This window comes from Macaca mulatta, chromosome 3 (assembly GCF_049350105.2).
Source record: "Macaca mulatta isolate MMU2019108-1 chromosome 3, T2T-MMU8v2.0, whole genome shotgun sequence".
In the NCBI taxonomy this organism is placed as follows: domain Eukaryota; kingdom Metazoa; phylum Chordata; class Mammalia; order Primates; family Cercopithecidae; genus Macaca; species Macaca mulatta.
The window spans coordinates 97668600-97683958 of NC_133408.1; the positions used below are offsets into that span (position 1 = coordinate 97668600).

At 48.9% G+C, this 15359-nt stretch overlaps 1 protein-coding gene across 1 annotated transcript in view; it reads left to right on the forward strand.

Annotated features, from left to right (window-relative positions):
* Positions 1-15359, forward strand: part of CRHR2 (corticotropin releasing hormone receptor 2) — a 236713-nt gene that overhangs the window by 172356 nt on the left and 48998 nt on the right. The window lies entirely within an intron of this gene.

Consider the following 15359-nt stretch of genomic DNA (forward strand, 5'->3'; position numbering starts at 1 on the left):
TGCATTGAGCCTTCACTCTGGGGTGAGATGGGGGACCCACATTCAGAACCTAGCTCTGCTGCTTAACTGTGCTGGGCAATACCTTCAAAGTCTCTCAGTCTCACTTTCCTCATCTAGGAGAACAACTGGACCAGGCTGGGCCAATCTGGGATTTGGAAGTGGGATTCAGAAAAACTTTCAGAAACTTGAAAACTGGGGGGCTCAAGGTGCTGTTCTGGGGAAACCTCTATAGAATCAATGAACATGAAAAAGCATAGAAAGCTGGTTCACAGGGAGAGGAGGACGCCTGAGGGAGACGAGGGTGCCTTCAGGGAGGCGAGGCAGGTGCAGCCTGGGTTACTGATGGCTCTTCCCAATCCATGGCTGCATTTCCAGCCGGGGGTTATCTGAGATATCCCGTGTCCTTATAATGCATTCTCCTTTTTTTCTCAATTTGCTTAGAAAGGATTTCAAGTGTGTTTCCCTGTGGGGTAGGGCCCACATGCTCTTTGCAAAGGGCCCTTGCCACTCCTCTGCTAAAGAGGTGGAAACTATTTCCCCTCCACTGGTCCTGTTGCTGGTTTGCAATGAATGAGGCATCAATGACATTCTGGGAATTCCTGGTCCAGGTATCAAGAAGACCTGGCAGCTTCCACTTTTGCGCTACTGGGGGAGCCAGCTGCCATGTAAAGAGTATCACTTCCCTGAAACCACTATGCTGTAAGGAAGCCTGAGCTAAACCACTTGGAGAGACTACATAGAGAGAGGTGGCCCTAGCTGGTCCAGCCATCCCAGCCCAGGCTCCAGACAGTAAACAAAGAACCCTTCTTGAATGTTTCAACCCCAGCAGACAACTCATGGAACTGTCCATTTGAAATTGGCCCAATTTTCCCAAAGAACTGAAGCTTGAGAAACTTACATTTGTCTTATGAGTTCCTGTCTCAGGAAATCGACCATCAGGCCTCCCAGATAGGATCAAGAAACTGATACATTCCAGATCACCTTATCCAGACAACGAGAGGCCAGACCTCTCATCTGACCATCTGCTGCCTCTTCACTAGCTCCTCTTCCTTCCCTGCTCTACAAATTCCTAACTCTGGTGAGCGAGAAAGTCAGATCTGAGACTTGTCTCCCATCTTCTGGTGGATGTCACCCATACCAAAGCCTTTCTTTCCTGGCAATACTTGGTGTCTCAGTGATTGGCTTTCTGCACAGCAAGAAACCTAGCTGAACCCCTGACATTTGGTAACACGTTGACAGCTGAGCTGCCCCCATTGAGCTCTCCTCAAATTGCAGAAACACGAGCAAATAACTTATTTTTTTTTTTTACCACTACCTCTTGGGATAGTTTGTTATGCAGCAATAAATAATTAAGGCAAGTTGTAGTAAAAAAAAAAAAATGCTATAATCCTTACTATACACATATATTGGGCTCCCGAGTTCAGACAGTGACTGTTCTGATAGTGAGGGATAACCAGCTAGGAGGTGAGGTGAGGGCCCCAGCCTGGTCCCATGAACATCCCTCCTGGACTAGCTCAGTGATCTGGAACCTCACAGACTACCTGCCCCGAGCCACACCACTCTTCTCCTCCTTTACCAGTGTCCTTACTAAGCACCTAATTTATTCCATGAGCAGTTCCTCTACCAATGGTCAATAACCATATGAAAATATGCTCTACCTCATGAGTAATCAGAGACATGCCAATTAAAGCAAGAATGAGATTCACCTTCCTGCTTATCAGATTGGCAAAATGAAGATTGAGGGTTGTTATACACTGGGGTGGGACATATTGGGGGCCTCAGGTGCTGGGAGGCAAGCAATTTGAAGGGTAGTTTAGCAGCATTATTGAAATACAAAGCGTGCATAGCCTCCAATTCAGCAATTCCACTTTATATATTGGAGAAATATTTACATATGTTACACAAGGGGGCACATGAAAAATGTTCTCTGCAACAGAGTTTATCACTGTGAAACTCTGAAAATGTACCAAACCTCCACTAATAAGGGCATGTATCCTTGCTCTTGTTAAAAGGCAGCCATTAACATAATTGGTATTTTGTGCCATATTTATGCCATAACATAGGTAACATATAGATGACACACATACGTGGTATATAGCACAAAACTACTGGCTTGGAAAGGTCTCAAGACACATTGTTGAGTGAAAAGAGCATCCATACAGTATAATATTTGTGTAAACACCCTCACAAGAAATGGAAATACAAACATTCAAATGTAAATGCAAAATTTTAAGTGTGGGAAGAAACTCAGGAAACTGGTAAGAAGTCTTCTCAGGGGAGGCAGGGAGTATTGGGAGGGCCAAGGGGGACGTTTTTCTTATTTCTATTTTTTAACAATGATAATGTATTTATATATTTCTTACATTATTAAAAATAATTCTTAAAATAAGTATTTATGAATGTTCATGGAGCTTCCAAGATAGTGGGGGCAGCTAAGAAGAGTCAAGGCTAGGGAGACAGCAAGGGCTGGAGACCAAGACTTAGGGGGTATGGGAGTACAGGGCTGGGAGATTACTGAGCACTGGTGCAGTTAGGGAAGGCAGCCTGGAGGAGAACCATCCCCACAACAAAATGCTGGTGGGACCTGAGTGGGAGATGAGGAGGACCTGTCCAAGCCAAAGCAGGGTGCCCTGCTCCTGGGGAGCTGCATAGGGAGCCTCTGGCTCAGTCAGGAAATGGGATTGGGCAACCTTGGAGAGTTTGCCCTGCCCCTGGCTGCTCCCATGCTCTGATTGCTTGGGTTGCTGGGATGCCCTTCCTGCTCTACCTGTGAAGCTAAGCAGCCAGGACCCAGGACAGCAGGGATGTAGGACTTGACGGGTCACCATTGCTCATCGCTCAGGAAGACACACACACACACACACACATACACACACACACACACACGACTTCTTCTGCCCCCAGAAAGACTTTACACTCATCCTCATAACATCCATCCATTTTTGCACCTATCCATCCACTGACTCCAGTGATGATTGAGAACTCGCTATGGGCCTAGTGCTGTGCCTCAGTCACTAGCCCTCCTTTGGAGGCCCAGGTCACTACAGATGGAAGGACCCGAAGGGTTCATCTAGTCCAAACTTCACCCATTTTATAGATAAGAACAGGACCGTGACTTACTCATAGGAAGCAGGGCCAGAACCAGGACTAGTCAGGTGCCAAGCAAATCCCCTTACTCCCTACACCTATCCCATCTACCTACATCTTTCCTTCAACTCTGTATCCCAGACCCACATCACACCTGCATGCAGAGAACTCAAAAATCTTTGGTTCAACAAATGATTCAGTAAATGAATGAGTGAGTTATGAATCAGTAAAAAGTAGGTAATGCTGGATTTCTCATCAGAGAGAAGAAAGAAGAAAGAGATCGTCTTCAGGGATATAAAGAGATTTCTGCCCTGCTCTTCAGGCTGAATCTTGGGTGGTGCACCTGTATGGGGAGGCGAAAGGTTCTGGGCAGCTGGAGGGCATGTTTGTGCTTCAGTTCTAAATGTTCACTGGATCAGTATGTGCACATCTGTGCCTGTCAGGTCAGACCCAGAACAATGCTGGGAGAGAGGAACTTAGTCTAGGGCAATAGTTCTCAAATGCCAGCTTGCATTAGAATAACCTTGAGGACTTTTAAAACACAGAATGCTGCTCCCCCACCCCAGAACTTCTGATTCAGTGACTCTGAGGTGGGCCCTACAGTTTGCGTTTCTAACATGTTCCCGGGTGATGCCGCTGCTGCTGATCTGGGACGGCAGTTTCTCAGTCCTGGCTGCACAGTGGAATCACCTGGGTAGCCCTGACACCAGCAGGTACTCAGCCTGCATCCTGGACCAACTGCCTCAGAATATCTGGAGAAGAGACCTAGACAGCAGAGCTTCTCAAACCTCACCTAAGGTGAAGGGCCAGAATTTTCTTTCATTATTGTCAATCAATGGTGGATCAATATTTCTGAGAAATACAACAAAAACAGATTTTCAGGAAAAAAAATGAAACCATAAAGATCTACAAAATATATGTTCATTTTTTCTTATTAGATTCAGCAAGCATAAAACTACTCTATCACTTGCCATAAAAGTTTCTAAACACTTACTCTCAATTTCTGTACTTCTTTAAGGCTAGTGACCAAAATTTCACAAGCTGGCAGCATGTAGAAATATCCTCTTTTGAGTAGTCCTCGGTTAGACCTTCTGTAATCTCAGAGCCAGTCACAAGTCAGACAAAGATGACCAACAGCTTAACCTAACTTTCTCCAGGGGAGTAATCTCTTGCCTCTCTCTACATATCTACAGCCTCAAATCTAGATGGGCATCAAAACCTCTTCCCTGTGTCTATGGGGTTAGTCTTTATAAGGGCCAGAGTTGGGGGATTTTCTGAAATATCTTTGAAAACACTGGCCAGACGCAGTAGCTCACGCCTGTAATCCCAGCACTTTGGGAGGCTGAGGTAGGTGGATCACTTGAAGCCAGGAGATCAAGACCAGCCTGGCCAACATGGTAAAACCCTGTCTCTACTAAAAATACAAAAATTAGTCAGGCATGGTGGTGCATGCCTCTAGTCCCAGCTATTTGAGTGCCTGAGGCATGAGAATTGCTTGAACCTGTGAGACGGAGGTTGCAGTGAGCCAAGATCGCATCACTGTACTCCAGCCTGAGTGACGAGTAAGATTCTGCCTCAAAAAATAAAAAATAAAAACACTGCAATGCGGAAAATCACTGGCAAAAGGCTTGCTTAGAGAGGTACTCTTTTGTTGCAGTTAGATTCCTAGTTGGGAAGTTAGCAGTTCTGGGTTCTGGTTTTAAATCTACCACTAGCCAGCTAAGATACCAGTATTTCTCTGGGTGTCACGCACCCTCCCTGAGAAATGGGTAGAAAAGCATCTCTGGTTCCTGCAGTGTCATCACCATGGTTCTAATGATTAGAAACACATATTACCCATGGGCTCAGTCATCAATGACCAGGATGAAAATCATGGTGAGAACTTCTCAGAAAGAATCACCTGGTTGGCTGGGTGTGGTGGCTCATGCCTATAATCCCAGCACTTTGGGAGGCCGAGGCGGGCAGATCACCAGAGGTCGGGAGTTCGAGATCAGCCTGACTAACATGGAGAAACCCATCTCTACTAAAAATACTAAATTAGCCAGGTGTGGTGCACATGTCTGTAGTCCCACTCAGGAGGCTGAGGCAGGAAAATCGCTTGAACCAGGGAGGCAGAGGCTGCGGTGAGCCGAGATTGCGCTGTTGCACTCCAGCCTGGGCAATAAGAGTGAAACTCCATCTCAAAAAACTAATAATTTAAAAAAAAAAAAAAGAATTTCCTGGTTAACTAGTCACATGGCTTGGAGGACTGGTTATTAAACTGATGGCTGCTGTCCCTCCCTAGCAGTGTATGCTGGTACCTCAGCGCCAAGCGTGCCAATTTGAGCTGTGATTTCTTTTTCCAAAGGCAGTATGTTGACTCTCTGACCTTTGAATCTTTTATTTGGTCACAGCCATGGATAAAGAAATGAACCTGGAGAAGCAGCGTAGCCTCTTCCCTAGAGGGACTTAAGTCCTAGCTCTGACAGGGACCAACTATAGAAGCCTGAGCAGCCCTTCCCCTCTCTGGGCCTCACTTTGAACATCTCAAATGAGGGGAATTAAACTAGATGTTCTCTAAAGTTACTTGCAAAATTCTCTAATTTTGTATACAGTATTAATTTGCCAACTCTTGCTAGATTTTCATCAACAGTGCAAATATTTGTAAAAGATCAAAGTCACTTCTGGTGCCAATCATCAGGAGCAGGGTGGCCAGGGTGACCTCTTCTATCCCACCCATATTTTGCACTCACTTTTCCACTTGAAGCCTGTCACAGTAGCAGCTAGTCTTTGACTGAGGGTGTACAATGGGCCAGGCGCTGATTTAACCACTGGGCCTTGATTCATACATGTAGTTCCCTATGATCCAAAGAGGTAGGTACCATGAAAGGTACTATTATCAGCTCCACTTTACAAAGGGAATTGTGACCTAGAGAATGGAAGTCACTCACCCAAGGTCACACAGCTAGAGCACAGCAGACAGAATTCTCACCAGGCAATCTGGCTTTAGTCAATTCCCATTGAGCTCCTACTATGTGCATATAATAAAAGACACGGCAAAGAATCAATATTTGGGGACACCTGTGATGGTGTTTATGCCATGTTCAAAAACTAATTTCCCCTTCTTCCTGAGAAGCTGGGGGAAATTCAGGACAACTTGAATTTCCTTTGTCAATATTCTATATACCTGCCAACGAGAACATTAGCAGATTGTGCAAGGAGGCGTGGTTCTCCGCACAAATACTTTCTATTATTGCTGAATCAATAACTCTGGTGCTCAGTGTGAGAGAACCATATTTCTTAAAGAAAGAGAAAGAGAAATAAAATGTTACTCAAAAATTCTAGTTCTCCCTTCACAAACAGCCCCCCGGTAAGAGCAGCGGAAGGGGCGGGTAGTTGATGGCTAGATGGGCTCTGAAATTCAGCAGGAGGACTAGGGACGGGGGATGGAAGAGTGATACTCTCATGTCATAGCAAGCCCTGGGAAAACAAGAGAGGTATTTCTAAGGGCCTGCAGGCATTGGGTGGCCCTTCCCACAGAAGGGCACCATAGCACGGCAGTTAAGAGCATGGACTCCTGACCCAGACTGCTGGTCAACTCCTAGATCCACTGCTTATTATTAGTGCTGTGACCTTGGGCCCATGACCTCAGCTCTCAGTGCTTCAGTTTCTTCATCTCTAAAACACAGATAACAATATGGTTTTATATGGGGATTATATACATTTATAGGGTATACCTGAAAGGATTAGAATTATGCCTACCAGGGACCAAGGCTAAGTATGCATTAGCTGTTATTAGGAGTTTCAGGTAACTCACCAAGCCCTGTATTTGGAAATGCAGAAGTCAAGAGTTTAGGTGGGTGTGGGATTTAACTTTCCCGTTAAATATGTTTCCTTCTAAGAATAGAATTGTGATGGCCTTCCCAGAGTGTAAAGCAATGGGAATGAATTTCTTTCCCTTTTCTCCACCACCCAATCGTTTCCATCCTTTGATTCCCCGGGGATGGTTCCAGCCCATGTGACCTCCCATCCTTCCTGCACACTCTCACAGCCTCCAGCTCACACCCAGCCTAGAATATTCCATGACTGTGGGTAAGTCAGCCTCCCAAGAATGAGACTGGATTTTTCCTCTGCTTCTCTTCCTCCCCTGCTCATCTTCATGCAGGGGCCTGGGTCTCCTCTTCCCATATTTCCTGAGCAGAGCTGGCACAGAGCTGGGCCCACAGGAAAAATCAGAGCCCAGGAGTTTGAGACCAGCTTGGGCAACATAGTGAGACCCCATATCTACCAAAAAAAAAAAAAAAACTGGGCATGGTGGCATGCACCTGTGATCCCAGCTACTTGGGAGGCTGAGGTGGGAGAATCGCTTGATCCTGGGAAGTGGAGGCTGCAGTGATCTATGATTGTGCCACCGCACTTCAGCCTGGGCACAAGAGCAAGACCCTGTCTCAAAAAAAAAAAAAAAAAAGAAGAAGCTGGGACTCTGACTGGAGGGGGCCATGAGAACATGAGCTCCCTGGAACACATACGTGCCTGTGGAGGTCACTGAACCCCCTCAGGGAGGCAGGATAGCGTGCTCACAGCAACTTGAGTTAAATCTCAAAGGACAGCTGTCACCACATGGTGAGAGATATGGATGAGGGAGGCCAAGGAGAATGCAGCCCTCACACAGTAGGAACGCGGCTTTCCTCCTTTCCCCAGGCGGAAGGCGGAACAAACAGTGGCTTCAGTGTTGTTCTGTTTCACTTCTTTCTTTGAGCTTCAATTAGTTAAACATCTCCCCTTGTTTCTGGCTTATTTCTAGCCTTCAGCATTATTGAAAACTTCGGTGTATCTTGGGAAGGTGGGAGAGGTGAACCAGGAGGTGCTACTTGCAGCTGTCATACTTCCACGTCCCCTACTTCGCATTTTTTCAGGGCTTTGTCTAATTCCAGGAACAACTGAGGGCTGTGGAGAAGAGATCAGAGTGGAAGGAAGTGGATCCCACCCCTCTTTACTGACAGGCTAGCTCAGGCCACTCACCGGCAGGCTATGATGATGATCAGAGTGTCTGCTGCCTGAGAGGCCATCAGCCCCAGCCCAGGGAGTAGCCAAGCAGAGACCCAGGGAACCCCTGGAAGGGAGGCCAGACCCCTCAGAATGTAAACATGACCCAGGGGCAATGTAAGGCAGCTCAACCATGGAGACGATTCCATTTCACAGATGAGAAACTTGAGGTCCAGACGATGAATCCCTTTTCTCCAAGGGCTCACAGCCAGTGAGTCATACAGCCGGACTGGAATCCTCCCTCCCAGTCCAGGCTCCAGGCCAAGTGAACTAGGCAGAGGACAAACCTTGCAGGCCGCTGGCCTCACTCTCACACTACCCCACCCAGCCCCGCCAGCCACCAGGAGAGCACTCTGAGTCAAAGTGGCATTCGGCTCTGGTTTCCTCTGGCTCACTCCTTTGTCCTCCCATGGCCCAAGGGGAGGGCAGCTGTTCTGGACACAGGTGACTCCATGACAAAAGGCCACCTCCTCACCTTGCCAGTCTGATACCACTGGCCGGTGGCCCTGTCCCCATATTCAGGTGAAAATGCCCCCAAGCTGCCCAACCACTGGGCCTGACATTTGCCCAGTGAAGGGCTAAGTCCAGGATCTGCCAATCCCATGGACCACTCACCTTTTACTGACCTGCTGTCTCAGGCTCTTGCCCTCTGGGGAGCCCCAGGCTGAAGGCCCTACAACGTCCCCCTGCAGTAGAGGCAGCGTGGCCCAGAACAACAGGAAGAGACATGTGTCATTGATCTGTCTCACTGCGCAGGTAGAAAGAGGTTGGGGAGAGGGCCAGCTAAGTGGCTGGGGAAGAAGCCTTCCCGGGGGTGGCCTTCCTGAAAATGCCAGGTCCCAGGCCTCATGGGGCCTTGGTTTCTCCACCTGTTAGATGGAAGCATGAATTGAGTGACTGTCAAGGTCCCTTCTGGCTCCAATGTTCTCTGGGTAGCAGCATCAGGACCAGGACTCAGGCCACCACCACTTCCCTACAGAGTCCCCTGCCTGGTCTCCCTGCCCCTGGGCATGTCCCAGCCACGCCATCCTCCACCCTATTCTTCCCACGTTCCAGCCCTTGTCACTGCCACAGTGGAAACTTCCAAAGGCTGCCTTACCCTGCCCACATGCCCCAGGCCTGAGCTCTGCCCACGGCCCTGCCTCTCCCTAGTAGTCCCCCTGTTATGGACTGAATGTTTGCGTCCCACTCCCCACCCCAAGGCCAAATGCTGAAATCCTAACCCCCATTGTGACGGTCTTAGGAAATGTGGCCTCTGGGAGGTGACTGGTCAGGAGGGCAGACCCTTCATGATGAGGTTCTTGTCCCTATATAAAGGGAAGGGAGAGCTTGCTCTGTCTCCGCCCTGGGAGGCTATGAGGAGAAGATGGCCATCTGCAGGCCAGGAAGTAGTTCCACACCAGACACCACCTGCCAGCTCCTTGATCTTGCGTTTCCCAGCCTCCAGAACTGTGAGAAATAAAGTCCTATTGTTTATAAGCCCCCAAGTCTATGATATTGTTCTGCAGCCCAAACTGGCTAAAACATCCCCTCAGGCACCCATCTGTGACAGATGCCACCCATACAAACCACCTGCTGGTGCGTGGGCCTGCCTTGTTCTCGCTCGTTTGCTGTTGACACCTCTAGCCTCACCCAGCTGAGCTCCCCTCATTCCTTAAGCCGCCTTCCCTGGCCCCACTGGCGGGGTGCATGTGTTGGTGACGCTCACTCCTCCCCCCATAGGCCTTGCCTGTTTACTTATTGTCTCCCCCACCAAGCTGGGGCAACCACTGTGTCTTCTCTCCGTGTCTCCTGCACTTAATAGTTGCTCATTAAATAAAATTATGTTAAGTTCAAACCAAACACTGTCTCCTGCCTTCCGTCCAGTGTTCTTGTAGGGGTCCAGGAAAGGCAGGCATAGTAATGGCATCCAGAGCCTGCCCACTGTGCGACCCTGCCCTTGACCACTCCTCGCCCCTTGCCGTGAGGCTCCTGGGGTCCTCCCTGTCCATTCGTTCACTTGACATCTAAGAACCTTTGTTCCAAGCACCCATGGCCAGGCCTTGCACGGGGTCTTGCACATAGTAGGCCTTCAGTGTTTGTTGACTTTGAATCAAAATAACAATAATGGCAACCTCTCACATTTCTAGGCAGAGTTTGTCCACACAGGTCCTCACTTGTTCCTCACCATGGCCACCGATGACAGGGGAAAGAGTGGAGGGAGCAAGCTAGGCATCTCGTGGACCACAAAAGACAATGGAGCAGGGGCAGGGACAGGCCCCGCAGGGTGGAGCCCAGACCCTGGCACAGGCCAAGCCCTCCAGGGCAGTCTCAGCCTGCCCTGCGCCACTTGAGATCCCCTCCATGGGTTTCTGCCCAGGACAGCTCACAGCGCCTGCTCCTGGGAGGAGCCTGCACATGGGACAGGGCGCAGCTGTGAAACCACAGACGGGACAAACAGAGCCAGGCCTGATGCCACTGGGCACTGGAGCCTGGACTATTCCGGAAAACATGGGCTCCACAGCTGTTCTCAGGCACAAAGTTCAGGGCTCGTTCATGAGCAGGTAGAAGCTCCACCAGAGCTGACTTAATCTCTATTAATCAAACATGACCTGTTTTTCTTCAGAGACCAGTGACAACAGAACTGCATCGTCACTCCTGCTCTGCTCTGGCCTTCCTGAACCAGGGTTTGGGAGGCAAAAAAAAGAGAGTGGAATCAAATTAACATCCCATGGAAGCCATGGGGTAAAAATGAAAATTAAAACTGAGCAAATCAATGTCTGTTCTTTCAACAATGCTGTAAAATTGTGCTCTGAAATTGCATAGCAAGAGCAGAGTCTGCAGCCTGAGGCTAAATTGGTGTGACTCTAGCTAAATTAAGGAGATAGCATCGGAAACCTAGGGAATGTCACCTGGCCACAAGGTCAGGCCGGGAGCTCCCTCTGCAGGACCCAAGGCACCTCATCTTCTATGGCACTGGGACTGAGCAGTCTTAGTCACAGGCAGAGATGGGGTCCATGCAGTGGCCCCGAAGGCAGGGTAGAGGTCCCTTTCTCGACAGGTGCTGCCTTTCCTTAGACTCCTCCCTGGACTGCGAGGACCAGCTCATCCCTTCCTGCCTGGGCTGCTGCATTCGCCCACACTGACTTCTTAACTCCAGACTTGCCACCTCCAACCCAAGACTACCCTGCTGCCTGAGCAAACCTTCTAGAATGCAGACCCTCCCCTGCCCAGGGACACATGTGTCCCTAAGTCCTCCAGCCCATCAAAGTCACCGTTTCCTTTCACAATCACATACAATGACCCAGCCACCCATCCCATTAGATTTACGGAGGGTCTAGGCTCCCTGCAACAGTGCTGGCTCCCAGGCAAGTGGGTGGGGTGTCTTACATTTTCCTGGTCACTTTTTATGCTAAAGTCTACTCCTGTTCAATTCCTGAACACTTCTGTATTGGTCAGAATTCCATGGGTAGTGAGCAACAGAAACAAACTTTAAACATAAGGGAAGGTTTATTGGAAAGCTCCCTTACTGGAGGCAGGGGCAAGGCTGGCTTCAGGTCCAATTGGAACTAAAGCCTCAAAGGCTACCAGGCCCTTCTCTCCTCCTCTCTTCTCTGCCCATGCTCTCGGCTTGGTTCTCGATGAAGCCACTATATTTGGCAACTCTGGTTCTTCATGAGAAAGGAATAACCTCTTTCTGTGGAGCAAAGTTTAAAAATCCCACCTGAGTAAGGTGGCTCATACCTGTAATCCCAGCACTTTGGGAGGTCAAGATGGGAGGATCACACGAGACCAGCCTAGGTAACATAGTGAGACTCTGTCTCTACAAAAAAAGTTTTAAAAATTAGCTGGGCATGGTGGCCCACACCTGTAGTTCCAGCTACTCAGGAGGCTGAGGTGTGATGATCACTTGGTCCTGGAAGGCAGAGGCTATAGTGAGCCGTGATCATGCCACTATACTCCAGCCTAGGTGACAGCATAAGACCCTGTCTCAAAAAATAAAAATAAAAATCCCAGAGAAGGGCTATGATTGGGTAATTTCAGATCAGCTGTCCATTCCTGTACCAAACAACTATGGTCAGCGGGGTAAGACACTCTCATTGTCCAGCTTGGTTAATAGCATTTGGCCAATCCACAGTGGCTGGCTGCTAGCCAGATCACATGGCTGGAGAACAGCATGCCTGTTCTTTGCTCCCAAGGGAACAAAATCGGTTCTTAGGAGGCAGAATCATCTGATATGAGAATGGTCCATGGCCCTCCAAAGAGGCAAGTACATGACAGATACACAGTTTGTTTGTGGTATTAAAATTTCATGGTAGGAGGGAGGGCAATCAGGAAAATAAATATCTAAAAAGCCTTCTTGTAAATAATAACGGGGATAAAAAAAGGCTGAGCATGGTTGGAGTAGAGGATGGAGCATTTCTCAGAAGAACAGTACCATCTTGGGACAAAACAAAGAAATTTCCTGTTTAGCTCCCGCTTCCCACAACCTCTGGCCTCTCTTAACCCTGTATCCAACATAACCCAGCACCTCCCCTTTCACTGCTGGCACAGGCTGTTGTGTATTGTAGACTTTTCTGAAGATGAAGCATAACATTCATTGACAATTCACCACCATAGGGAAGCTCCCAGTTCATCCATGCTTGGACCCGGCCAGTGCCCACAGTCCCTGTCTCCTCTTCTTTTTCCTCCTTCTTTCTAGAGCCTGGCTCCTAGCCCTCCTACACCTTCTCCATCTTGGGATGCCATGCTCAATCTAGTCATTTCAATAGCTTTGCTTTACAAAGCTAGTTAGGTCTCTTTCCACCCCCTTCTCTTTTAGATCACGCTGAGTTTGTCTTTCATCACCAAAAAGGCCCATGAAGGCATTTTCAAAAACATAAAGCCTCCTTTCCACCCTGAATCTACCCTTACTCACATAAAGCCTATAAATGACAATGTTGTTATTAACTTGCTCAGATCACATTGCTAGGCAGGGTTTCTTCTACCACCAGCAGCCTCAGAAAGTGAAAGCCTGTCTAGAGGAAACCCCACAGGCTCACGGTTTTTGTTTTTTTATTGTTGTTTGTTGTTAACACCTTCCATTTAGAGGGATCAAGTCCAGACTTCTTTGACCATTTAGGCTCCCTTAGATGGGGTTCCCCAAAGGTGAAGATTCCTGTGCAGAGATGCGTAAAGAAAGTGCTCCCAGGAGTGACTGGTAAGAGACGAGGCAAGGCAGGACAGAGAATGGAAAAGACCCCAGGCAGAGTCCTGGCCTCTGCCTGGCTCCATAAGGAGTTCTAGAATGCCCATTACACTTCAGAGTTCCTTCCACCTCCAGGCAAAGGAACACCAATCAGTCAATGCTAAGGATGCCCTTAGGGGGTTGGGAGAATGTAAACTCCTGGGTACTTTGTGCAAAAAGTGGTTCTCATTGCCCCAGAGGAGTTCTAAGAAACTTCTAGGTTGTGAAAGGGGACCTATTTAGAATCACAAGGACAGCCAGGGGACTGGCACTGCCAGCATTGAATGTGTGTGTCCCCCCAGATTCCCGAGTTGAAGCTTTAACCCCTAATGTGATGCTATTTGGGAGGTAATTAAGGTTTAGGGTTAGGTGAGGTCATGAGGGTGGAACCCCCATAATGGAATTAGTGCCTTTAGAAGAAGAGGAAGAGACAAGAGTCCAATCTCTCTGCCATGTAAGGAAACAGCAAGAAGGCAGCCACCTACAAACCCAAAAGAGAGCCCTCATCAGAGCCTGACCATGCTGGCACCCTGATCTTGGGTGTCACAGCCTCCAGAATAGAGAGAAATCGATGTCTGTTGTTAAGGCCACCCAGAGTGTGGTACTCTGCTACAGCAGCCCAAGCTAAGACAGGCACCGAGAACACCCCACCCAGAGAGGAAACGGGGCTAAGCCCCACAGTGCCTACTGCTACCTGGACCCTTCTAAAGCTGCAGAGAATCTGGCTTCCCTCCAGCCTACCTCACCCAGCCAGGCTCCCAGCTGCATGAGACTTACCTTGCTCCCTGCTTCTGCTCAGGAGACTTCCCTATTTGCAGTAAGGGTCTCCCCTTCCTCCATCTGTTTAAACCCTTCAACGTGCTCCTGCAGTACCTTCCCAGGAAGTGCCCTCTCACTCCCCTGAGCCGGCCCAGCACCTGTGCCATGTCCCGCCTCCCATCAGTTATGGATGCCCAGGTCTCATGGGTTCCCTATGCCTCTCCTTCCCATGTCCCTGCACACTCTGAGGCTGGCCTCTGCTCTTAGTGCCTGCTATAAGGCTGGCCCCTGGAGACCTCCAGCTGAAAGCTGCTGAAGGGAACTGTCCCAGCCATCTTTCAGAGTCTTTCCAGCCCTCAAAGTCCTGCCAGCTTATGATGTTTTACAGGAGGTATCCATCTTCTACAAGGAGCCCTCTCTCACCAAGCCCATCTGGCTGGGTCCGGGAAAGCCAAATCCTGCCCCAGGACTTGGGATAGGGTTTTCACTCTGCCACCTTCTAATAAATGAGGAATCTGGTCAATTCTTCCTCCACTTTTCCTGTAAAGATTTCCCTGTACCACTGAGACTAAGCTCTGTAGAAAAGAGGAGGGAAGGGAGAAGGAAAAACGAGGAGAGGAAGGTATGGGCACATTCACATTCATCCTTATCCTTGCAGAGCTTAGAGAACAGTTCACAACAGTGAGGCGAGGCTTCAGACTCATATCTGCGAGATTTCACAGGAGAGGGAGGTGGGAGCTGGAGCAACCAGGAAGGCTGCCTGGAGGAAGGGGCTGAGGGTAGGGAGGAGGCACTCAAGGACAGAAAAGTGTCCCATGTCTCAGATAGGGAGACCAGAAGGAGCACAGAGTGTCTGAGTTACTTAAATTGGGACTGAGTTTTCCAAGGTCTCTCTTGGCCCTGCCTGCATCTCTAGGAGAAAGCTTGGTGCCCCACTAATCACATTCCTCACATGCTTTCCCCTCAGATCCTAACAACAAGCAAGGTGCAACTGCGGCTTAAGCTTTTAAACCCCCTGCACCAGGCCCATCTGTCAGGAACAGCTCCCAAGGAGGCTTCCGAGGCTCCAGAAGAACACACCTCACCTCATGAGCCATGACCCAGCCCCAGGTTGAACCTGTCCCCACAAGAACAGCACTGCTCCGCAAGATCCACCTGACATCAGGATCCCTAGCCATTTCCTGAAACATACAGACACCCGGGCCCCATCCCAAGCTACGTCATTGGAATCTCTGGGTGAGCCCTGCCATGGCTGTGTTTGCTGTCAGTTGGGTTTGTTTGT